The sequence below is a fragment of the Ovis aries genome, chromosome 17 (assembly GCF_016772045.2).
Source record: "Ovis aries strain OAR_USU_Benz2616 breed Rambouillet chromosome 17, ARS-UI_Ramb_v3.0, whole genome shotgun sequence".
Classification (NCBI taxonomy): domain Eukaryota; kingdom Metazoa; phylum Chordata; class Mammalia; order Artiodactyla; family Bovidae; genus Ovis; species Ovis aries.
This window is the reverse complement of record NC_056070.1, coordinates 49,671,916-49,698,222: the sequence shown is the minus strand read 5'-3', so window position 1 is coordinate 49,698,222 and position 26,307 is coordinate 49,671,916. Positions and strand designations below refer to the sequence as shown.

Below are 26,307 nucleotides of genomic sequence, written 5' to 3'. Positions count from 1 at the left end.
AGTTTACAAGTCGGAGGCGCTGATCGCCTGCTGGAAGATGGGGAAAGGAAGGACCCTTCTCCATATACCGGCAGAATTCCCGAGGACCCCGCTGCAGGGGACGAGAGGCCGAGTCTGCAACCTCGACCTCGCAATTTCCCTGCGAGAGGAGTCGGTTAGCGCGGACAAGAGATCGCGGCTGAGAGCCACCTCACCTGGTCTGCCTGCCTCCCGCGGCGCCACTTCTCCAGCGCTGGAGGCGCCCTGCGTCTCCGCCTGCGCCCTTCTACCCCTGCGCCCAGCTCTCCTCCAGCTCAGCATCCGCGAGGGAGGGTGTGGGTACTGCGCGCCCCCGGAGGACCGGGGATAGTCCCGGAACCCTAAAACTGGGAAGGAAATGAGGGTAGGACCAGGAGGCGGCGGCAGGAGAAAAGTTGGTGGCAGAGCGCGGACAGCGGCGAGGGCCGGGGCTCAGTCATCGGAGACGCGACCAGGCTTGGGACGCATCAGAGTCCCTCACTCGCGCGGGTCAGCTGCGTTATGCGAATGCGGGACAGCGGGACGCTCCCCGAGTGTGCGCCCCCGGGCTACGCCGATCGCTGAGCTGGATCCTGGCGAACCCGAAAAGGTGAGTGCGGAGCGCCTCTGCTCTCCTATCCCCCGCCCCTGGAGCTGGGCAAGTTCTTCAGGCTTTTGGGCTCACGGGGCCGAGAGAACTTGAACTTCCGGCCCGTCTCCGGGATCGAGTAAGGGCGCTGGTCCCACCTGGAGCCCCTCGGCGGGGCACCCCATCCTTGGAAGAGAAGGCGCTGCGTACCCGGTCTCCCCTACCTGAGACCACCTGCAGACAGGTTGCTGATAGGTCATCCGTGGGGATGATGAGGGGGCGACAGAAAGGGTGCTTTACACTCTTTGTCCCGCACCCCAATACCCTGAAGGACTGTAGGACTGAGAATGGGGAGCCCAGTTTTGCACTCTCTTTCCCCAAACCCTGGGACTCCATCCGTCTCTCACTTAGATTAACCCACACGGGGACTGAGAATTCTAGGGGTGAGCCGGCCTCTGACCCCGTCTTTTCCTAGTCCTCTAGTTTCGAGAGCCGGCTTTAGCTCTAGGAGGGTCTAGCTCCTCTGTAGCTCCTGGAGAGACCCCTGCTTGGCGGAGGCTTAGGATCATCCCCGTGGGCAACTCCTGGGGTCCTCAGCGGCTGGAACGGTGCTTTTAAGGGTTGTGGATCTCAGGGCGCTGGTGTCTGGGAACAGTGGGTGCATCTCCAGATTAACGGTGAATTTACTACCTTTGGCGATTTTTATGATGTACTCGCGGCACCTGGGAGGAGCCAAGCACATCCGGATCATAAAGGGAGGAGGCGGCTTCCACTCCTGGGAGCAGTGGGCCACGTAAGCCCTCGGTGCCCCGCTCAAGGAGTAAAGAATCTCACCCCCATCCTGCCTGAGGTTCTCTCACAGTGGCTATTCAGGTGTGCTGGGATACCTGAGCTTGCAGACGGGCTGAGGTAAGAAAAACACTTCCCTTGCAGGGTGAGGGATATGCAGGTTCCTGGTGACACCTGTAGCTTAAACTTCTTCAAAGCAGGACCCAGGGTCTGTCTCCTTTCAGCGCCCAAGGTTCTACCGCAGTCCTGATAGAAAGATACACATCACTAATGCTAAAGCTGAAGCTCCAATACTTTGGCCACCTGATGCGAAGAACTGACTCATTGGAAAAGACCCTGATGCTGGGAAAGATTGAAGGCAGGAAGAAAAGGGGACGACAGAGGATGAGATGGTTGGGTGGGCATCACTGACTCTTTGGATATGAGTTTGAGCAAGTTCTGGGAGCTGGTGATGGACAGGGAAGCCTGATGTGTTGCAGTCCATGGGGTCGCAAAGAGTCAGACACAGCTGAGCGACTGGACTGAACTGAACTGATACAGAAAATAGATAATCAACAAGGACCAACTGTATAGCATGGAATTATATGTAACATCTTGTAAAAAGCTATACTGAAAATGTAATGGTGCAGGATTCTGTGAAACAGGAGGGGAAGGGTACTGGACTTCCCTCATATCCTCTGCTTTAGCTCTCCTCTGAAGTACCTAGATAACAGTATTTGATGCACATTTCCTGAGTTGTTTTGCAGATGTGAAGACCCTCACTCCCCCCACCCTCCCACCCTGTACTAAATGGAATATGTTAACTATTTGATGACCCTGAGCCCATAGCCTCAGGCCTTCTGGAGCCTAAGGACTCATACTGTTAACCCCTGTGACCCCACCCTGTTCCCTCATCATTAGACAATTGGAGAATTGTGCACAAGCTGATCACAGACCCTGCAATACCCCTACCCCTCACTTCAGTTCGGTTCAGTCACTCAGTCATGTCTGACTCTTTGCGACCCCATGAACCGCAGTATGCCAGGCCTCCCTGTCCGTCACCAACTCCTGGAGTTTACTCATACTCATGTCCATTGAGTCGGTGATGCCATTCGACCCTCTCATCCTCTGTTGTCCCCTTCTCCTCCGGCCTTCAATCTTTCCCAGCATCAGGGTCTTTTAAAATGAGTCAGTTCTTCACAACAAGTGTCCAAAGTATTGGAGTTTCAGCTTCAACAGCAGTCCTTCCAATGAATATTCAAGACTGATTTCCTTTAGGATTGACTGGTTGGATTTCCTTGCAGTCCAAGGGACTCTCAAGAGTCTTCTCCAACACCACAGTTCAAAAGCATCGATTCTTTGGTGCTCAGATTTCTTTCCCATGTCCAGGGTCAGAGAACTCCCTCACCTCACCTGACTTAAAATTTATTTTCAATTGGAGGAGAATTACTTTGCAGTAATTGTACTGGTTTCTGCCATACATCAGTATGAATCAGCATAGGCATACATATGTCCCCTCCTCCTGAACCTCCCTCCCACCTCCAACCCCTCTGCTGCTGCTGCTAAGTCGCTTCAGTCGTGTCCGACTCTGCGTGACCCCTCTAGATTGTCTCAAAACACCAGATTTGAACTCCCTGCTTCATACAACACATTCCTACCAGCTATCTAGTTTGCATATGGTAATTTATGTGTCTCCATGCTACTCTTTTAATTTGTCCCACCTTCTCCTGCCCCCACTGTGTCCACAAGTCTTTTCTATATGTCTCATCTCCATCTCACCTGGCTTTTAAAAGTCCTTTGCCAAAATCCTTGGGGGAGCTCAGGGTTTTTTTAGGGCATGAGCCACCTGTCTCCTTGCATGGCCTGCATCAAAACTTTCTCTGCTCCAAATTCCGATGTTTCAGTTTGTTTGGCTTCACTGTTTGTCAGGCACATGAGCTTGGGCTAACAGGAAAAGAATCGATATATCTATCTCTATACATAAGTGAGCTAGTTTGCTGTACACCTGAAACACTAACACAGCATTATAAATTAACTATACTTCAATACAAAATAAACAAATAAATACATTTTTAAGAATTAAAAAAAGAAAACTATGGCTGTAGAGGGAAAAAGATGGAAATCAACATTAAACACTTCAATGTGGGTGGATATTTCTAACATGTGGGTATTTCTAGCTGGATAACAAATCGAGGGGGATCAGTGGATGGAGGCTTCTTGCTAAACTGTCTTACCAAGATTCTTGCTAAAGATAAGCCAAAGAAATAGAGGTCAAAGATAGGGGCAAAGGAAATGCTATGGACTGAATGTTTGTCTCTCCCCTCACCTAAAAAAAAAATTGTACGTGGAAATCCTAACCTCTCAGTGTGATGGTATAGGAGATAGCATTTGTGGGAGGTGATCAGGGCATGAGAGTCAAGCCCTTGTGAATGGGATTAGTGCCCTTATAAAAGGAGACCCCAGAGACCCCCTCACTTCTTTTCTCCATGTGAGGACACAATGAGGAGATGGCCATCTGTGAACTAGAAGGCAGACCCTCACTAGACACAGAATCTACCAGAGCCTTGATCATCATCTTTCCAGCCCCAGAATTGTGAGAGACACATATCTGTTGTTTATGCCCTCCAGTCTACTGTCTTTTCATTATAGCAATCCTGATGGACTAAGATAGAAATCAATGGTATAAAGACCCTTGATGAACTGATTTAGCAGCCTCAGGACATGGAAGCCGCCCACCGTTAAGAACTTGTAGATTGATGCATGTGCATAGCCATGTGCAAAACAGATAGCTAGTGGAGATCTGCTCTATTGCACAGGGAGCTCGGCTCTGTGCTCTGTGATCACCTAGAGGGGTGGGATGCAGGACGTGTGGGAGGGAGGTCCAAGAGGCAGGGGATTCTATATATAGACATATATCGATGTATAGATAGAGCTCTCTCTCTCTATATATATATATATATATACGTATGTATATGGTACACACACTCACACGTGTGTGCGTGCTTACACACACACACACACACACACACACAGCTTCTCAGGTGGGCCTAGTGGTAAAGAACCTACTTGCCAGTGCAGTAGATGTGAGCGACTTGGGTTTGATCCCTGCGTCGGGAGATGCCCTGGAGGAGGGCATGGCAACCCACTCCAGTGTTCTTGCTGGGAGACTCCTGTGGCTAGAGGAGCCCGGTGGGCTACAGTACGTAGGGTCGCAAAGACTTGAATATGACTGAAGAGACTTAGCACGCATGCACAGCTGATTCACTTCATTGTACAGCAGAAACTGACACAACATTGTAAAGCAACCACATCCCAATTAAGAGGAAAAAAAAAAAAACTTGTAGAAAGAAGACTCCTTTTCAAAGTAGTCTGGCTAAAGTTTGATCAAGAAGGAGTCTTTGCCAGTACTAAAATGCAGAAATCTGGAGCCAGGCCATATCAGAAACCCCTTTGCTTGTTTTCCTAACCTCCAGCATTTAAGTTCTTAAAAACCAATGTATTTTCAGCTAATTTGGCCACAGCAGTTCTGTTGTAGTGTAGGAAAGCCAGAAGCCAGGAGAACAATTAGAAAAGTATTAACAGATGATTTAATATAAATGAGAATATTACAAGTTATAGGCTTGACATGCCTCTATTAAGCATTATTAAGGCAGAAATCATACTACATATAATGCCACAATCTATTTTACTGAAAAGATATATGTATAGACTCTAGATGTGCCAATGTAATTAACAGCATTCTTCCAGTGAATCTTTTTTTTTTTTCCCAGTGAATCTTAAAGCATCCAATTTAGTCAGATTGCACTTTGCAACTCACTGCACTTACTAATCAGCTTGTCAAGCATAATAGCCATTTGGGGCTAGATGTATTTAATCCTATGTGAATACGCTTATCAGAAATGTCTTAGACAATGTATGACTTCCTGGCAAAGAAATGGCTGCAATTAGCTGGTAATCATGCAATGTCTTGTTAACTCTAGTTTTTAAAATTTACCAGGCTAATTCTGTGTTAGAGGAATTCAGAAGTTACAGCAGAAAATTCAAAGTATGATTATACTGGGGATCAGAGAATTCTTGGAAGGTATTTGTTCAAGACTTAGCTATAGAGTTCAATTCTGAAATCTCTGAGTTCATCTGTGCTGAGAAAGCATTTGCTCTGACACCTGACTCAATAGAGGCAGATTGTATAGCTAATATGGTATCCAAAGTCCTGGGAAGAACTGATGCTGTTATATTCATTACAGGGTCCTGGTATGCATGGGCCTCTGGCTGTATTTGGGGACTGGACTACTTGTATTCTTCATGAGCAAAAGCACATGTGTTCAGAGTGGAATGAAGTCATTTAGCATCTTAGGTTATCAGTTATAACAATGCTTTTGAATAGGAGCAGAATGTCTAGAGCACCTGATCTCCTGACACAGAGCAATCAAGTCCTTCTACAGGATCAGGATGGTGAGCTCAGAAATTCACAGGACCAGCCTGGATCCTACAGGTTAAAAAGTAGGTGAACCAACTGTCATGTCTTTTTCATCAGATAAACTTGGGAGCATACATCCTTTTAAAAGCATGTGTCAGGACTTCCATGGTGGTCCAGTGGTTAAGATTCTGCCTTCCAATGCAGGGGACATGGGTTTCATCCCTGGTTGGGGAACTAAGATCCCAAAAATCTCAGGACAAGTGCCACAACTACTGAGTACATGCCCTCTGGAGCCCACCCACCACAGTAAAGATTCTGGAAGATCCTGCATGCCACAACTAAGACCTGATGCAGCCAAAACTAAATAAATACTAAAAAATGAAATCATGTGTCACAATCATAATTTTTTGCATTTTAATGTTAAAAGGAACATTACCTTTGTTCCAGTTTACTCTTTCCCAAGTAGGTGATGCACGTTGTGTAAATAGGAAAAATACATTCCAGTAGCATTTCATTTACTCTATCATCATGAATAGTCTTTGTAAATCATACGGCTCTTCAGTCTAAACCTGTTTCATTTGTAGATATTACTAAACTGGCTCCCATAGAGAACCTATTGTGTATGCTCTTCATCTCCACGTACATCAAGACAAAGGTCTACAATTCCTGAAGACAGTTTCATTGAAAAGTATTTGGGACACAGGGTGTACTCAGCAATTTCATAAGTCAAGAAATCAGCCCCGTTGGAGATCATCTTTGCTCTGAGAATCTCTTAGCTTCTCAGGGACTGGAAAAGTCTGAAATGCAAATACAGTTAAAGAGCCTTGTTGGGAGATGACCAGCTAAGTGTGGAGGGGGTTCCAGCATTTGTCTTGTGTTTCTGTTTCACTTGCCTGGTTGGAACCAAATTTCTCCCCCTGAGCATGGTTAAAGCTCCATATACAAATCTCAGAAGCCACACCTGAGAACAAAGTTTCTGGAACCTGGAAGCTGAGGTACTAGTGGGTCACAAGGATGATAAAACCACCCATGGCATTGCCCGATGCTCAATACCTTTCATTGCTTCTAGAAAGTGTCCAGTGGTGTTCTGTGTTGCCCTGACTGGCTGAGATGAAGAATGAGGTCACAAATATAAATTATCATAAGAGAATCAGTATGAATATTTACAGCACATTCAGATAGGGTTAATAGTGTCCTCCCAAATTTGTATCCATCCAGAAAATCCAATGTGTCTTTGTTTGGAAATAAGATCTATGCTGATGTCATTAATTCAAGATCTTGAGATGCAATTGTCCTGGATTTAGGGAAGCTCCGAAATCTGATAACTGACATCCTTATAGGAAGAGGTGAGAGTGCTCAGAGACACACAGGGAGGAGAAGGTCATGTGACCTGTTGTTGTCATTCAGTTGCTAAGTTGTGTCTGACTCTGCAACTCCATGGACTGCAGCACCGAAGACTTCCCTGTCCTTCACTTTCTCCCAGTTTGCTTGAACTCATGTCCATAGAGTCGGTAATGCCATCCAACCATCTCATCCTCTGTCACCCCCTTCTCTTCTTGCCCTCGATCTTTCCCAGCATCAGGCTCTTTTCCTATAAGTTGGCTCTTCGCATCAGGTGGCCAAAGTATTGGAGCTTCAGCTTCAGCATCAGTCCTTCCAATGAATGCTGCTGCTAAGTCACTTCAGTCGTGTCCGACTCTGTGCGACCCCATAGACGGCAGCCCATCAGGCTCCCTCGTCCCTGGGGTTCTCCAGGCAAGAACTCTGGAGTGGGTTGCCATTTCCTTCTCCAATGCATGAAAGTAAAAAGTGAAAGTGAAGTCGCTCAGTCGTGTCCAACTCTTGGCGACCCTATGGACTGCAGCCTACCAGGCTCCTCCGTTCATGGGATTTTTCAGGCAAGAGTACTGGAGTGGGGTGCCATCATGAATATTCAGGGTTAATTTCCTTTAGGATTGACTGGTTTGATCTCTTTGCTGTCCAAGGGACTCTCAAGAGTCTTCTTCAGCACCACAATTAGAAATCATCAATTCTTTGATGCTCAGCCTTCTTTATGGTCCAATACTCATATTCATAAATAACTACTGGAAAAACCATGGCTCTGACTATATGGACCTTGGTCTGCAAAGTGATGTCTATGCTTTTTAATATGTTGTTTATGTTTGTCATAGCTTTTCTTCCAAGGAGCAAGTGTCTTAATTTCATGGCTGCCCAAGAAAATAAAATCTGTTACTGTTTCCACTTTTGCCTCATCTGCTTGCCATGAAGTGATGAGGAGGCAAAGATTGAAGGGATGCTGCCATAAGCCAAGGATGCCTGGGACCACCAAAAACAGGAAGAGGCAGGAAGGATTCTTCCCTGGAGAGCATAGTCTTTGATTTGGAAGTCTTGATCTCCAAGTTCCCCAGACTTGGCTTCTCTTTAGTGAGTTCTCGGTACAAAATCATTTCCTTACATCTCCTTAGAGATGCTGTCCCCAGCCTGCTAAAGTCGCTCTTCTACCCTCCTCATTCATCACTCTACTCAATTTATTAGACTATTTCATTTTCTGCATAATTATAACTATTTTAGGTTTGTGTCTCCATTTGCTCCTGGTGTGTGTGTCTTCATTTCAGATGCAAAATCAGTTAGGGAAGGAACTTGTCTGTTTTGCCCCTGCTATATCCTCAGCACCGCCAACAATGCCTGGCACAGATAAGCATACTGTTAATATTTCTTGAATGAGTGAATGAATGAATGAGTGAATCTTATGCTTTAACCCAAGCTTCCAAGGACATCTGATTCTTCGGGACTGAGGGAAGATGTCCCCATCAGCAGGATCTGGATTTTGGTTTTGGTGGCTCCACTGCACAGCAGGGAGAGTACTTGGTAAACGAGGCAGCAATGAATGGGTGTAGATTTTCGGGCAGAATGATGCTGTCCTGTATTTTTCCCCTTGGAGTCCTGCAGTTTCTCTGGAAGATGTCTCTGCTTTGGACAAAGACACATGCCATCTGCTTAAGCCAAACTCCCACAAACAAATCCTAACTAGTGGAAGAATTTTTTCCTGCTTCACTTGTAGTCTCCACTCACTGTGGGTCCTGAAGTCCTCCAATATGGCTGAGGGGGGATTTTAAAGGAGAGCATCATGGGTAGTTATGAACTCTCAATGGGCAGTTATGAACACCCAGAAGGCATGGGGAAAATGTGAGCTTACACGCAGGGCCGTGGGACCAGGACCTAAGGGACAACCTCAGGCTCTCAGCACAACCAAGTTCTAATGGTGCCTCAACCATTGACAATCTGAGGGATCTTGTCTCAGAAACTCTCTTCTCTGGGTGCATTTTCATGTAGGCATTCTTTTAATCAGTGTTTACTGAGCACTTGCTACCTGCCAGGAAGCATTCTAGGTGTGAGGGATTTAAAGAGGAATAAAACAAAGTCCCTGGAGGTCATATTCTTTTAGGGCCAGTGAGCCATAAACAAGTGAATAAATAGAAAATATGGTTCTCATAGTGACAAGAGCTCTGGATTAGTGCAGAAGAAAAAGGCTGGAGAGGGAAAGGGTAAGATTTACTATTGTATATAAGGGGGCAGATAAGACCTCTCTGATGAGTGAGCACTCCTGTAGAGGCTGGAAATAATATATAGATGTTATTTAAAACAAACATTTAAAAATAATGTCCATTTTTAAAATAAGTTACTCTATGGGAGTTACTATTTGCATATAATATGATTTTTTTTTTTGCTTTAGTTCCCTCATTTAAAATTTTGTCGTTGATGTATAGTTGATTTTGAATATTGTGTCAGTTTCAGGTATAGAACATAGGGATTCAGTTATTATTTCAGGTTATATCCCATTATAGGTTATTATAAGTTATTGTTTATAGATACTGTGCTATAGAGCAATTTCTTGCTATTCATGTCTTTTATGTATAGTAGCTTGTATCTCATAGTTCCATACTCCTAATTTATCCCTTCCTCCACCACTTTCACCTTTAATAACTGTAAGTTTGTTTTCTATGTCTATGAATATATTTCTGTTTTGTAAATAAGTTCATTTGTATTGTTTTTTTTAGATTCCAAATATAAGGGATATCATATATTGTTTCTCATTATGACTTGCTTCACTCAGTATGAAGTCTTCTAGGTCCATCCATGCTGCAGTGAATGGCACTATTTCATTCTTTTTTATGGGTGAGTAATATTCCACTCTACATGTGTACATCTTCTTAAGCCAGTCATCTGTTGAGGGCCACTTGGGTTGTTTCCATGTCTTGGTACAAAGATCTATTTTCTGATGAATTTTTCTAGCAGCGTAAATAGTTCCATCTCACTTTTTCACCCACTATAAAGTATTATCTAGCTGTGCCAACATGTATTCAGATTTCTTCTATTCCTAATCATTTAGATTTTTTTCTGTTTTCAGTTTTGTTTGTTTGTTTGTTTGTTTGTGCTGCTACAGTGCACTCTTGTTAAGCCCTATATGGTACTGTAGAAAATTTGCTGAAGGGCGGTGCTTTTAAGTACTGGGGTTGGAAGGATTCTCAGGTCTACTTGGGGGTCAACAGGAAAAGAATTATATGATTGATTAGAATCCTGATCTCAGCCACAGGAAATGAAGAATGATGCTTTTAGTTCCAAGTGTCTGCCGTGATGTTTCTGCATCTCGATCTCCAGGGAGAATGAACTTTCAGAGTCATGACCCCAAATGCACCGGGTGATCATCAACAACCCCCCGAAACATCTTACCTTTAGTAGTGTGACTGGATTCTGTGTGCTAAACAGTGAATTTTTATATATTTGGGATTTATTTTAGTTTGACCCTTACTCCATACCACCACTGAGAGACTTCTTGCATCTCTCTTTGTCCCAAAGCAAGTTGGTTAGTGATTTTCTGAGGCTGTCTACTCAGTCCGCTGTTTGGCAGAGGGTTTCCAGAATAAACTTCAAGCAGATGGTGCTTTTATGTTCTCCTATAAACCAGAATGAGTGAGGTGTTCTGCAAACAGCTGCTATCTCAGTTATATAAAAATGATTTCACAGCTGAGAAGAGCAATTGTAAAATGTCAAGGAGAATGGATGTCTGCTGGGTACACCAAGCAAATGACCAGAAATAACCACCTTTGTCTGGCCAGAGTAAACACTGTGTACTTTCTAAATGTTCTGTTATGCCAATTTCTCCAGAGTGGGTGGCCGCACTTGAAATGTTCCAGTGGAATTCAACTCCCTACGGCTAAGTATTGCTGCAGTATATGAGCCCTAATGATTATGTTCAGTAAACCTATTATGTCGATGTGCACATAATAAGGTTTACATGTTTTGTCATTTGCTAGCACACATCAAAATATAAAAGCATAAAAGGATTTTCCTGGAGAGTGAACTAGATTCTGCAAAGTGGAGAAGACAGACCAAAACCATGAAGGTGGGGGTCGTATTTATCTGTCTATATTCAGACAATGTATGCATATGTATTGTTACTTTCTAACATGTATTTTCTCAAGGATTCTTGCCTGGAGAATCCCCATGGACAGAGGAGCCTGGCAGATTATAGTCCATAGGGTCGCAAAGAGTTGGACATGACTGAGCCACTAAGGAAAAAAAAAAAGTATTTTCTCAAGGTAGAAGAGGAAAAATAAAGCCAATTTCACAAGTTCAGGAAAGAAATTGGTTGTTGTCAGTCTGTTTCAGTCAGTGATAGATTCTGGGTATTTCTATGGCAGAAATATGTTGTGATACATCTTTAAAGCTTCCATTGATATATTAATATTAATATATTAATATCTATGGGGAATTATATTCAATATCCTGAGATAAACCATAGTGGAAAAGAATGTAAAAAAGAATTGCCCTCACTCTTCCCAGCATCAGGGTTTTTTTCCAATGAGTTGGCTCTTTGCATCAGGTGGCCAAAGCTTCAGATTCAGCATCCATCCTTTGAATGAATATTCAGGGATGATTTCCTTTAGGGTTTACTGGTTTGATCTCCTTGCTGTCCAGGGGACTCTCAACAGTCTTTTCCAGCACCACAGTTCAAAAGCACCAATTCTTCAGCACTCAATCTTCTTTATGGTCCAACTCTCACATCTGTACATGAGTAATGGAAAAACCATAGCTTTGATTATATGGACCTTATACTTTGCTGTACAGCAGAAACTAACACAACATTATAAATTGACTATACTTCAATGATAAAATATTTATGATGTCTTCAAAAGTCAGCTATCAGTGGTATATCTGTTCATTATTTATCTTTGTTAATAAAATTTTATTGACATAGCCATACCCATTTATTTTCTATGCTACTTTTGCACTACAACACAGAGTAGTGGGGATAGAGGTCTAAATTATTTTCTTTCCGGCTAACTACACAGAAAAGTTTGCTGACCTCTGATACTTTCTACTCAGCTGCCTAGATGCAACCCCAGCTTTCCAGGTACAAGCTCCATGACCTTAGGGAATCTACACAAGCTCTGGAGTCTTGGTTTAATTGTTTTAATTTTGAGTCAGTCTGTGAGAAGCAGGACCATCCCATGGGCAGACTCCTGTGTTCCCTACCTGCCTCTTGTTTGCAGAAAATCTTTAGCCTAGAGGCCTTCTCCAGATTCCAAAGAACGTGTGTAATGAGAGAAGTGAGAAAATGCAGAAAAAAAGGAAAACAGTCAAGCAAGACAAAGTAATAATAATTTAGCCATAGAACAAAGTCAGGGATCTTTAGTTCCTCCTCAAGGACTAGAGATAGTATCCTGAGCCATATAGAGTGTGTTACAGATACTACATTCCACCCCCCTCCCCCATAGACATTAACTACATGCTTCCCACCAGCAGCTAGACTCCAGACCAGGTGGAACTGGAAAGCTAACAATACTGACTCCTGATTACCTCACCCCCAACCAATCAGAAGAATGTCATGAGCTGATCAGGTACCCTGCAACCCTCTCCCTCACCCCCAATCTTTAAAAACCTTTCCGTAGGTAAACAAAAAGGACCTACTGTATAACAAGTGCACTATATTCAATATCTTGTAATAACCTATGATGGAAAAGAGTCCAAAACATATATATATATATAATACATATATAACAGAATTATTTTGCTGTACACCTGGAACACTGTAAACCAACTCTACTTCAATTTTTAAGCTAGCAATTAAAAAAACCTCTTCCCTGAAAGCAGCGGGGGAGTTTTGGTGTTTTGAGCACGAGCTGCCTGTTCTTGCTTGGCCTCATGTTGGACACCCTCCAGTCATCACTGTACTTTCCTTCACCACAAACCGATGACAATAGATTCGCTTTACTGTGTGTGAGGAAGTGGGTCCAAGTTTGGTTTGGTAACAATTTTGCAAATTATCCAGGTGACAGTTTTAGCTGTGCTTGCTTTATCCCATTTCTAGTCTTGTGGATCGATGGGGGCTTATGCATTTTCATTTCATTATTAACATGCTTTATTGTAAAAGATTCAAAATAGCATAGCAAGATGAGACCAAAAATTCCCTCAAATTACAACACCCTAAAATCACCATTAATAGTATTGGCAAGTTATCACTTCTATCATTTAAATACACATGGCTGCAAGGAGATAGATACAAATGCACAGAGGGAAGGATAAATCACTATTTAAAAAACAACTATATTCTGCATGTTTTTGATAAATAGTGCTGAATTTGTTCTTGCTTGTATCTAACAGAAGACAAAGTACCGAAAATGAATTGCTAGACCTCAAGTAAGTTAGTTTGACCTCAGAAATATTGGTGTTGAAAACATTCTGGTAAGATTGAGGGGAAAAATGTTCGGGTAAAATTAATGTTTACAGCCATCACTTAAAGTGTTGATCCTGTTATTGTTTTAAATGTCTTGACCTCATTGTCGCTAATAAGCTGAGTCTCATTTTTAGAAGGGGAAGGGATGACCAGCTTCTTATTTCTCCCCCTATTACTAATCATTATAATATGCTTGCATGATCAGCCATGTCCGACTCTTTGCGACCCCGTGGACCACTCTGCCAGGCTCCTCTGTCCATGGGATTACTGGAATGGCTTGCCACTTTCTCCTCCAGGAAAATCTTCCTGCACTGGATTTTTTTTACCACTGAGCCATTAAGACCTGCAGTACTTGTTAAAGTTTACAACATTTACATTCCATAGTGCATTTCCAATCCCTGCATTTCTGAATCTTAGTTTCATATGGAGATTCCCCTGCTTCTTCCATCCCTGACTTTAGATTCATCTGCTTTCCACCTTCCAGAGGAGTTTTAAGTGTTTTCTTTATCTATTGTGACTCCTCAGCCAATCCCCTTCAATTAACTTACAGAGAGAGATATCATCATTTCATCCTTTCACCATTTTTACGTGGCAAAAAGGAGATCAACCTATATGTTCAAAAGATTGTTTTGAGTTGGAAATCTCAAAAAGATTTTTCAGAAGATACTGTACAGTTATAAGGGATTTCTGTTCAACATCTGTTTAATAACCGCTGACTGGTGTCCTGCGTGCCGGGCTGTGTGCCTTGTACCATGTTTATTACTCTGTTGTTGGCATCCTCGAGCTCACTGAGAAGTGTTTCCTGCCCATTAACAGGCTTCTCCTTCTTTCTGGTGGAAATTGCTCTAATGAGAAATGAAGGATTATTTCATAATTAAAGTCTGAGCCTAAAACACTGATGCCCCCAGGGCAAGTAACTGCCTTCATTTATTCAGCATTTATTCACTGCTGGAGAAGTTCTGCATTCTTTCCAAAAGGCAGAAAGAAGGAAGGATGAGGGATATTTAGAAAAAGAAGAAGAAAACCAAGTATTGTGTGAACCTCAGGGCTGATTTCCTAATCTTTTCAGTCTCCCCAGAAACATATCTGCTTCTGAAAAATATTTACCTTTGGCAGGTGAGTCACCATTTACAGACGATGATTATATAACTCTGTTCCCACTGGTGGTTGCCAGGGGGGAGGGTTTGGGGGAAAGGGGGGGAGGGAGGTTGGGGTTAGCAGATGTAAGCTTTTAGGTATAGACAAGGTCCTACTGTAGAGCACAAAGAACTACATTCAATAGTGATAAACCATAATGGAACAGGATATAAAAAGAGAAATATATATTATATATATATATTAATATACGTATATATTTATACACGTAACTGAATCACTTTGCTCTACAGAGATAACACAACATTGTAAATCAACTATACTTCAATCAAAAAATTAAACAATTCTATCATCTTTCAGGGGAGGGAAGCTTGGAGAAAGCGGCAGTAACTCAGCACAATGAAACCTAATGGAACAGAACACAGCCTAATTCCTGGGAGACCGGTGCAGCCACTCTGAGACTTTACGACCATATCTGACTTCTCCTGTGGGTGTTCCTTATAAGGCTGCTCAAAATTCCCTGACGAGAGGCAGTCACATAAAACCAGGCTGGCTTCTGCAGGTTGATGAGTTGGGTCTGGTTAGCAGAGACCTGCGTTTCCTGTTTGCTTGGTGCCTGCTGGGGACGTGAGGGGTGGGGTGCTCAGAACTTTGACCCACAAGGTGTTTGGATCTTCATCCATCTTTGCTTCAAGGTAGTGACTACACAGTGTAATGAGACATCAGAATTAAAATGGGTAATTTCCTAAGGAAAATGACATACATCTGATTTTTTTATGGTGTAAAGAAACAGGAAAACTCAATTAGTCAAGCACGTGGGCTGGCTAGTTCCTCCAGATCACTACTGTTTCATTTTGTCTTCTGTACTGAGTACCGTAGGTCAGGATTGAAAATAACATTTCTCCAGGCAACCAGGCTTGTAATCTCAATGAAGGAGAAGGGTGGGTATGAGAGATAGTAGGAAGTAAGAAGGCAGAGACCTGGAGAACACGTCCACTTGTTCGCATGTTTGACTCAGAGCATTGCTAGTTCTTCCAAGTGTTTTCAAAACAAAGTGTTAGTCACTCAGTCATGTCCAACTCCTTGTGACCCCATAGACTGCATCCTACCAGTCTCCTCTGTCCATGGAATTCTCCAGGCAAAAATACCAGAGTGGGTTGCCATTCTCTTCTCCAGGAGATCTTCCTGACCCAGGAATTGAACCCAGGTCTCCTGCAGTGCAGGCAGATTCTTTACTGTCTGAGCCACAAGGGAAACCCCTGATCCTGAACTCCCTAACTATCCCTTCCCTCATTTCCACCACAACCCCCGCCTCCACCTCACCCCCTCAACCATAAGTTCCTTCTCTAAGTTTGGGTCTGTTTCTGTTTTGTAAATAAGTTCATTTGTATCATGTCTTTTGTACATATTGCTATATTTAAAATGCATAACCAGCAAGGACCTACTGAGAGAACTCTGCTCAGTGTTACCTGGCAACCTGGCTAGGAGGAGAATCTAGGGGAAAATGGATACATGTATATATTTGGCTGAGTCCCTTTGCTGTCCACCTGAAAATACCACTACATTGTTAATTGGCTATATATCAATATAAAATTAAAAGTTTTTTTTTAAACTGAAATCCATTGCTGTTTTGAATGTAAAGTGCTCCCCTTATTAAAAGTGACCAAGCCAACAACCAGACAAATCCATGTGTGGCCAGTTTTGCAAACTGTAAATGTGGTTAGTCAGCAAAGTTTTCTGGGATCAGTAACTTTTAAATTTTTTTCGTTTTCTGTACCATGCACATCATCCATCCATCATGATGCTTGGTAGGAGGGACTGTTTTGATATCACCATATTTTTCTGGCAAAGCCCTTAGACCGCTGCTTCATCGCCCTGCTAAGTTATTTGTACAGTCACATACAACAAAAGCCCAAGGATGGCTGAAACAGTGAGGTCCTCAACTGCATCAGATTTTTTTTTTTAATGTCAACCACATTTTCCAGAACTGAGTTGCTTAAAACAATATGATTATATCATTTTTGCTGTTTTTCAGGTCAAAAGTTTGAAAATGGGTCTTACTAGGCTGAAACCAAGGTATCAGCAGAGTCATGTTTCTGAAGCTTCTAGGGGAACATCTGTTTCCCTTTCATTAAGGTGGTTTCAAATTCAGCTCCAGTAGGTTATGGGACAGGCTTCTTTTATGCTTAATGGGAGGGGGTGTAGTTGATGGTTGCAAGTTTCTTGGTGCAAGTATCTTTTGCTCTTGCAGCTGTCCATGTAGGTCAGGTCAAGATAGATGTTCCTGGATATATTAGGAGTTTGGGATTAACATATCAGTTCAGTTCAGTTCAGTTCAGTCCAGTTCTCTCAGTCGTGTCCAACACTTTGTGACCCCATGAATCACAGCACGCCAGGCCTCCCTGTCCATCACCAACTCCTGGAGTTTACCCAAACTCATGTCTATTGAGTCGGTGATACCATCCAGCCATCTCATCCTCTGTTGTCCCCTTCTCCTCCTGCCCTCAATCTTTCCCAGCATCAGGGCCTTTCGCAATAAGGCAGCTCTTTGCATCAGGTGGCCAAAGTATTGGAGCTTCATGAACACCCAGGACTGATCTCCTTTAGGATGGACTGGTTGGATCTCCTTGCAGTCCAAGGGACTCTCAAGAGTCTTCTCCAACAGCACAGTTCAAAAGCATCAATTCTTCAGTGCTCAGCTTTCTTTATAGTCCAACTCTCACATCCATACATGACCACTAGAAAAACCATAGCCTTGACTAGACAGACCTTTGTTGACAAAGTAATGCCTCTGCTTTTTAATATGCTCTCTAGGTTGGTCATCATTTTCCTTTCAAGGAGTAAGCTTCTTTTAATTTCATGGTTGCAGTCTCCATCTGCAGTGATTTTGGAGCCCCAGAAAATAAAGTCAGCCACTTTTTCCACTCTTTCCCCATCTATTTGCCATGAAGTGATGGGACCGGATGCCATGATCTTATTTTTCTGAATGTTGAGTTTTAAGCCAACTTTTTCACTGTCCTCTTTCACTTTCATCAAGAGGCTCTTTAGTTCTTCACTTTCTGCCATAAGGGTGGTGTCATCTGCGTATCTGAGGTTATTGATATTTCTTCTGGCAATCTTGATTTCTGCTTGTGCTTCTTGCAGCCCAGCGTTTCTCATGATGTATTCTGCATATAAGTTAAATAAGCAGGGTGACAATATACAGGCTTGATGGACTCCTTTTCCTATTTGGAACCAGTCTGTTGTTCCATGTCCAGTTCTAACTGTTGCTTCCTGACCTGCATATAGATTTCTCAAGAGGCAGGTCAGGTGGTCTGTATTCCCATCTCTTGAAGAATTTTCCACTGTTTATTGTGATCCATATGTCAAAGGCTTTGGCATAGTCAAAAAGCAGAAATTGATGCTTTTCTGGAACTCTCTTGCTTTTTCCATGATCCAGTGGATGTTGGCAATTTGATCTCTGGTTCCTCTGCCTTTTCTAAAACCAGAGGAGTTACCCCACGCCCAAGGTTAAGAGTGGCGGCTGAGAGGAGATACCCCATGTCCAAGGTAAGGAGCAGTGGCTGTGCTTTGCTGGAGCAGTCGTAAAGAGATACCCCATGTCCAAGGTAAGAGAAACCCAAGTAAGACGGTAAGCTCTGAGAGAGGACATCAGAGGGAAGACATACTGAAACCACAATCGCAGACAACTAGCCAATCTGATCACATGGACCACAGCCTTGTCTAACTCAATGAAACTAAACCATGCTGTATGGGACCACCCAAGATAGACGGGTCATGGTGGAGAGGTCTGACAGAATGCAGTCCACTGGAGAAGGGAGTGGCAAACCACTTCAGTACTCTTGCCTTGAGAACCCCATGAACAGTATGAAATCAACTATATTCCAAGATAAAATAAAATTAAGAAATAAGAAAATAAGATAGATGTTTTTGTAAACCTCCAACAAAGAGTAATGATATTCTCTGTTCTGCAACTTTTTATCTCTATATAAATGGATAAGGGCTATGCCTTCAAATGTCAGAGCCTTAAAATTGGGCTGTCCTCTGTATTTCAAGCTATAGGCAACATTCCTAACTTGCAGCAAAAGCAATACAATACAAAGGTTAAAGCAAAAGAAATACAACCAATATGGAGCCAGATTTGTTTTTCTCTATTACAAGTTCATTTCTCAAGGGGAGACCTTGACCACTAACTCAGGTCCCTCTGTGACCTGAGTTGGCATGACAGTCAAGCACCCGTGCATTCTGGACTGGTCTCTGTAGAAATAAAGCACCAGTGGTCAGTCATGTTTATGTTCAGGGCATCCCCTTTAAAGTTGCCTTCAACCAACAGAAAATAAAGAGCCCAAGGGAAGAGTCTAAGAAGAAACCTTTCTGAACCATGCACAGAAAGTCACTGCATAAGAGAGACTTTGGCAGCTGTTGTGACATATTGTGTATCATTGTGAGTCTTTAAAAAAAATGCTTGCTGTGATAACAAGCAGTCTGTTGGAACAGCTGCCAAGAAATGTTAAGGTTAATCTCCTTTATTAATGAAGACGAATGTGTCTCTGTGTGCCTGCCTCTCTGGCTCTGTGGCATTAGAGACAAGGAAGTTTGTAGTTGTGTGCTCACCTGAACGGAGACAGGTCTTCCTTTCAAACCCTGGTGGCGTGTGTGTTAAGGATTTATTTGTCACAGTACTTATTTGCAGCATTTAGGTGGGAGGATTAGGGTTTTCTGCCCCATTGAAGAGAGAAGTTGCAAACGGATGGTAGCAATCCCCTTCTTCATTCACATCATTCGCGCTCCGGGGGAAAATAGTACAAAGCTTCAGAATCTTGCACAGACATTGGTCACTCATCACGCTCATGTAAAGGATGTTGAGAAAGGCTGACAGGATGGAGGATGTTAAGCACTGTCCTGGGAAACACATTTTATGTTTCTCTCCTTGGCTGAACTGGTGTATGTTCGGGGGCAAATTCCTTAACCTCACAATTTTCACTTCCTCTGTAAGAAACTGAATTTCTACCAAGTTTAGCAGTTTTCACCAGTTAGCAAATGCTCTCACACAGAGCAGAGTTCTATCAATTAGAGGTTAAGGATCCACAGAATGGGGAGCAGCCCACAGACCTACTGGTGCCTAAAGATTGATAATGTTAACTCCTATTATCTCATCATCACTCCATCAGAGAATTGTGCACCGGCTGATCACATACCCTGGGGCTCCACCTCCCTCACGTGGCTTTTAAAAATGCTTTGCTGGATAAGAAAGCTGTGGTACATATACACAATGGAGTATTACTCAGCCGTTAAAAAGAATTCATTTGAATCAGTTCTGATGAGATGGATGAAACTGGAGCCGATTATACAGAGTGAAGTAAGCCAGAAAGAAAAACACCAATACAGTATACTAACACATATATATGGAATTTAGGAAGATGGCAATGACGACCCTGTATGCAAGACAGGGAAAGAGACACAGATGGGTATAACGGACTTTTGGACTCAGAGGGAGAGGGAGAGGGTGGGATGATTTGGGAGAATGACATTCTAACATGTATACTATCATGTGAATTGAATCGCCAGTCTATGTCTGACGCAGGATGCAGCATGCTTGGGGCTGGTGCATGGGGATGACCCAGGAAGATGTTATGGGGAGGGAGGTGGGAGGGGGGTTCATGTTTGGGAATGCATGTAAGAATTAAAGATTTTAAAATTTTAAAAAATAAAAAACTAAAATATTTTATCTTAAAAAAAAATAAAAATAAAAGGCTACCAACAATAAAAAAAAAAAAAAAGGCAAAAAAAAAAAAAAAAAAAAAGCTTTGCTGGGACTTCCCTTATGTTCCAGTGGTTAGGACTCTCCACTTCCAATGCAGGGGTAATGGGTTTAGTCCTTGATCAGGGAACTAAGATGCTGCATGCTTGCATGAAATGTGGAAGTGTTAGTTGCAAAGGTATGTCCGACTCTTTGCATCCCCATGGACTGTATGTAGCTCATCAAGCTCCTTTGTCCATGGAATTCTCCAGGCAAGAATACTAGAGTGGGTAGCTAGTCCCTTCTCGAGGGGATCTTACTGACCCAGGGATCAAATCTGGGTTTCCCTCATTCACAGTTAAAAAAAAAAAAAAGCTTTCCTGAAACCCACTGGGGAATTCAGCTATTTTGACAACTAGCTCACTGAACTCCTTATTTGGCACCTGCAATAAATACCTTACTTCCTTTCCCTTCACCACAACTCATCAGGAAATTGGCTTTAGTGTGTGCAGGCAAGTGGACCCAAATTTTATTCAGTAGCTTCAACATTGCTTGATATTGCGATCTGATTTTTTTTGTAAAATTGATGGCTTAAAAACAACTAAAATCTTAGACCTTTAGCAGCTTCAGTTTTCATTGACTTGGAATTATACTTTATAATTCCAAATTAGGGTTCATTGATTTCTGTTATAGAACTGTTTCCTTTGAAACAGACTCAGCCTTAGATCCTTAAATAATAACAATAGACAGTTCTTATGCACTCAGCTCTTAGACAGAGTTTGAAGCATTTAGTGTTTCATCTAAATGAAGGAAAAAGTGGCAAAGAAATGTGCATTTAAAGCATGAAAAGCTGATAAGAAACATAGGAGACCAGCAGTATTTTTGTTAGAAAAAGTAAGAGTTTCTTTAATGAACACACATTTATCACATGAGTCTTACAAACCATGCACTGCACATTTTGTATTAAGAGTTTTTTCCTTTTATTTTCTAGTTTATTTCTTTAATTTAAAAGGTTTGCTGATGAAGTGGTTTTCTGTTGTACTTTGAAAAAGAATTAGATCATTAGTGGAAACTAGTGCCTAAAACCTGAGATAGTGAAGTCATCTGATACTGATAAATATGCTGAAGAGAAAAAAAAAAAAGAGTCATGTCTTGGAAATGCCAATGTCCCAAGAGAAGTCAGGTGAGTGGTCAATTACAACTTCTCTGGCATGTGACCTTTGAATCAAGACTAAAAATAAAGAAGACAGTCATGCCATAACCTGAGAGAGAATTTTGCAGAGTGGAAACAGCCAAGGCAAATATGCTGCTCATGTATACTCCCATTACATGAGGACTGTAGAAAATCAACATGGATATAACAAAGGGAGGGAAGGCGTGAGTGTGGGCACTGCAGTGGGCAGGGAGTAGATGAGAGAGAGCTTTGCGGGTTGTGATCATGAACTCAGATTTACTCTAAGCAAAAGGAACATGTAGAAAGCAGCCTTATGGAACGCTAAAAGTTCCTTCACCCTTCAACATGTCCAGTAGAACAAATAGTGGTATCAAGGTGTGTTCATATAGTGTCACTTGCCTAGGACTATAGTAATGATGTTAGGGCTAATTCACAGGGGTAGAAGTAAAAATATTTAGTGAGCACATATTTCAACCCTGAATAAAATGTCTTCTATTCTTATGAAAATCTATGATATTTTCAGCTCCTATCAGTTTACCCCTGGTTGAGACCACAGAGCAGAGCTGATCTCTGTTGTGATCAACATGATCAGCCCTGGATAAGCCTGTCTTCAAAGGGTGAGGTGCTACATAAACTCACTTCCTGGGTCACAGGAAACAGGAGGACAGATCTGACCTCAGGGCTCTGAATTCCATGTTTTAGACGCTAACACAGAAGTCCTGCTCACAGTGGGTATGGTGGGAGAGGACTTGTGGACTCATCCAGTGTAGATCCAAAGGTAAGCAAGTGATAGAAGAAAGTGATGGGAGAAAGAGTCCCAGATGGTTGCAGAGGGGTGACTGTATGTATATAAGGATGCTCTCGTCTTGGCAAAATTGCACTGAACCGGCTGTGTGACTTTGAATAACCGAGCAACCTCTCTGATCCTCAATGTCATCACCTAGTAAATTACAATAGCACTTTTCCTACCTGCCTCCCAGGGTTGTTGCTGTGGGATCCATAGTTGGGAAGGTGTTTAGACAAGTGTGACATGTGCAAGTGAAGGCATGGTGTTTGCAGAAGGTGGGAGGTGAGTGACGATATAACTAGGTTAGGGAATGGGTAGTAGCTGTTTGTGCATGCAGCTCCAGTGGCATGGACTCACAGCAAACCAAGAGAAGTGCTCTTGCCTCTAAATGAAACTGACTTTCTAAATGAAGATTCCATTTTAAATTAGGCAGTGACTGAACTGGTGCCAGTACCTGTTAAGACTGTTTCCCTGTGTTTGCTGGCAAATTGGGATCAGAGGCTGACATTTGGTTCTGCTGATACTTGAAACGATTGACAGCACTTCGGAGCCAATCAGAATCTCTGAGAGTGAATTCCAGCCCTGCCACTCTCTGACTCTATGGCCTTGGGCAGCAAGGTCTATCTTCAGCATTCTATCACAGAAAAACAGTGGGATCTCTGGCGGGGCATGTAGGGAGGATGCAGTGTCTATTCAAGGTCTATTCCTTGGGCAGGAAGGCTTGGATGGCAAATGATGGTGTTACCAAGTCCAAGCTGGTACTGCTCACTGCGTGACAGGCCAATATATCAAGAGATGAAGTGTTGGGGAAAGGAATAATGGGACTTAATTTGGAACCAGGAGACACAGAGAAGACATCGTACTAATGTCCCAAAGAACCATCTTCCCCGAGTTAGATTTCAGGCTTCTCTTATAATAAAAGGGGAAGGAGTGTGCCTGGTTCTTGCAAACTTCTTGGTGCCAGCCAGACTCAGAGAAGATGCAATAAATAATCCTTTGTTTTTGCAGCTATCCGCCTGTCTGGTCACAATGTTCCCACACATCTTCAACAAGACAGTTGTTATTTTCTGTTCTGCAACTATTTCTGTCTGTATGAATGGGAAATGTTGTACCTTTGACAGTCAAGCCTGGGAGTCAGAGCCTTGAGAATGGGCTTTCTTGTATATTTCAGGCTTCAGGCAGCATTCTTTTACAAAATGTGCAGAACCAGCATGACTCAGCACAGGCCACAGAGCACAAGGGTTACGCTGAAGGAATAGATCCAATATGGATCAGACTTGTTCTTTCCTGTTACAATGAGAAACCCATTCCCCATTATGATTGGATAAACAGAGCTAGGTGCTATTCTTAAAACAATCAGAAAAGGCCAGAATAATTCCAGCTCTGATTGATTGATTTGGGATCCGGATTCCGAACTCCACTTTTTGAGCTGGTTCCATGGTGAGCAAGTTGTTGAGGCTGAAGGAAATCAGAGGCGATTGGGGGACAGTGCTTCTCTGACCTGACCACACCCATCTAAATGTGGACCCTGTGTGTTTTTCTGAAATAATATCACCTGCCTTCTTCCTCTCTGGGGGGTTTAAAATACAACACTTTCAGCAGCACTGTTGAAATACATTTCCAATTTCCATCATGACAAATGAAAATAGAGATGGTATTCACTGAGGGAGTCTGTGAGATTCTGGAACATCACACCGTCTAAATTACTTGACAAAGTATCTTCATTTCTTTTCTTCGGTCACAGTCCAGCTGCCTTCTCAATGCACAAACCAACTCCTTAAATTGAAGTATCCAGTGAGGGCATGGATTTTTTTCTTCCTGTCTGGTAACCCGATAAGCTTAGATCAAATATCTCTATTTGCTTGTCTGCCCCTCCAGTGCTGAATGAAATTTAGAGGCGTTCATACCTGTGAACCTCCAGCCTCACCTTAGAAAAGCACCTCATTTATATTGAAAGCAGAATTAATGGACAAGGAATTGCTGAGTTGCATTTGGTGACCTGCCCTCATGTAACCATAAATATATTCATTTTCCTTTTTCCCAGGAGTTTAGCAGAGTTAATATTCCAATTATTAAATACTGTTTAATCACCCCCCTCTGTACGGCACTGAGAGGATATAATAAAACAGGTTTCTCCAACCAGCAGTTCTTTTTGACCTCTGAATCCCAGGTGTGATTTTTTTTTTTTTCTGGGAAATGTGTGTAATTAACAGTATTTGAGAGAAGAGCACTATTGGTAGAAACAGTGAAGTTAAAAGTTCTTTCCTTTCATGAAAACAGACAAGCAGAATTACCTGGAATATACCTTTTGAAAGCAAAATTGAAGCACTCAACATTTCCCTGAGTTTTTAGGTCACTGAATATTATAATTCCTAGTACAGATAAAGAAATATGGACCATGAGATAATTATTCCCTACCATTGAGGCAAGAACCATCTGAGCTTTCTATCAAATGCCCCATAAATCAGTCAGGAATGTGAATCTTAGTTCATAATCATTAACATAGTTTCTCTTGGATGTAAACTTTTATTTGGAAAAAAAAATCAGTATGTATATTTTTCTGTTTCCTGATACTTGGCATAATGCTTTCTCGTAACTTTTATTAGTCTGAATGCTATTTGTTTGCAAATGACAGAAAATTTAATTCAGACTGACATATACAAGACAGCTCACAGGGTTGTCATTCCAGAGATAACCTGCTTCAGGCACAGCTTCATCCAGCATCCCATACATTATTCAATAATATGACTCTCTCCACCCCCTTGAATATGATTTCCTTCATCTGGAATTCAGGTACGCCTTTACCTTGAAAGGCTCCTTCAGTTCAGTTCAGTTCAGTTCAGTTCAGTCGCTCAGTTGTGTCTGACTCTTTCGACCCCATGAATTGCAGCACGCCAGGCCTCCCTGTCCATCACCATATCCCGGAGTTCACTCAGACTCACGTCCACCGAGTCAGTGATGCTATCCAACCATCTCATCCTCTGTCGCCCCCTTTTCCTCCTGCCCTCAATCCCTCCTAGCATCAGAGTCTTTTCCAATGAGTCAGCTCTTCTCATGAGGTGGCCGAAGTACTGGAATTTCAGCTTTAGCATCATTCCTTCCAAAAGAACACCCAGGGCTGATCTCCTTTAGAATGTACTGGTTGGATCTCCTTGCAGTGCAGGGGACTCTCAAGAGTCTTTTCCAACACCACAGTTCAAAAGCACCAATTCTTTGGTGCTCAGCTTTCTTCACAGTCCAACTCTCACATCCATACATGACTATTGGAAAAACCATAGCCTGGACTAGAAGGACCTTTGTTGGCAAAGTAATGTCTCTGCTTTTCAATATGCTGTCTAGGTTGGTCATAACTTCCCTTCCAAGGAGTAAGCATCTTTTAATTTCGTGGCTGCAATCACCATCTGTAGTGATTTCAGAGCCCCAAAAAATAAAGTTTGACATGGTTTCCACTGTTTCCCCAACTATCTGCCATGAAGTGATGGGACCAGATGCCATGATCTTCGTTTTCTGAATGTTGAGCTTTAAGCCAACTTTTTCACTCTCCTCTTTTACTTTCATCAAGAGGCTTTTTAGTTCCTCTTCACTTTCTGTCATAAGGGTGGTGTCATCTGCATATCTGAGGTTATTGATATTTCTCCTGGTAATCTTGATTGCAGCTTGTGCTTCTTGCAGCCCAGCATTTCTCATGATGTACTCTGCATATAAGTTAAATAAGCAGGGTGACAGTATACAGCCTTGACGTACTCCTTTTCCTATTTGGAACCAGTCTGTTGTTCCATGTCCAGTTCTAACTGTTGCTTCCTGAACTGCGTACAGATTTCTCAAGAGGCAGGTCAGGTGGTTTGGTATTCCCATCTCTTGAAGAATTTTCCACAGTTTATTGTGATCCACACAGTCAAAGGCTTTGGCATAGTCAATAAAGCAGAAATAGATGTTTTTCTGGAACACTCTTGCTTTTTTCATGATCCAGTGGATGTTGGCAATTAGATCTCTGGTTCCTCT

At 42.6% G+C, this 26,307-nt stretch overlaps 1 long non-coding RNA gene across 3 annotated transcripts; it reads left to right on the top strand.

Moving 5' to 3' along the window:
• Positions 1-371: 371 nt before the first annotated feature.
• LOC105602853 (uncharacterized) lies at positions 372-16,222 on the top strand. 3 transcript variants are annotated; one of them, XR_009596861.1, is made up of 4 exons: positions 372-1,495; positions 9,830-9,947; positions 11,087-11,175; positions 14,965-16,222. It is a non-coding gene; the product is annotated as an uncharacterized LOC105602853 (long non-coding RNA). The 3 variants fall into 3 exon arrangements; XR_006056656.2 differs by adding an exon at positions 5,599-8,195 and having other exon boundaries at positions 9,830-11,175; XR_009596860.1 differs by lacking the exon at positions 372-1,495 and adding an exon at positions 2,190-8,195.
• The last annotated feature ends 10,085 nt before the right edge of the window (positions 16,223-26,307 follow it).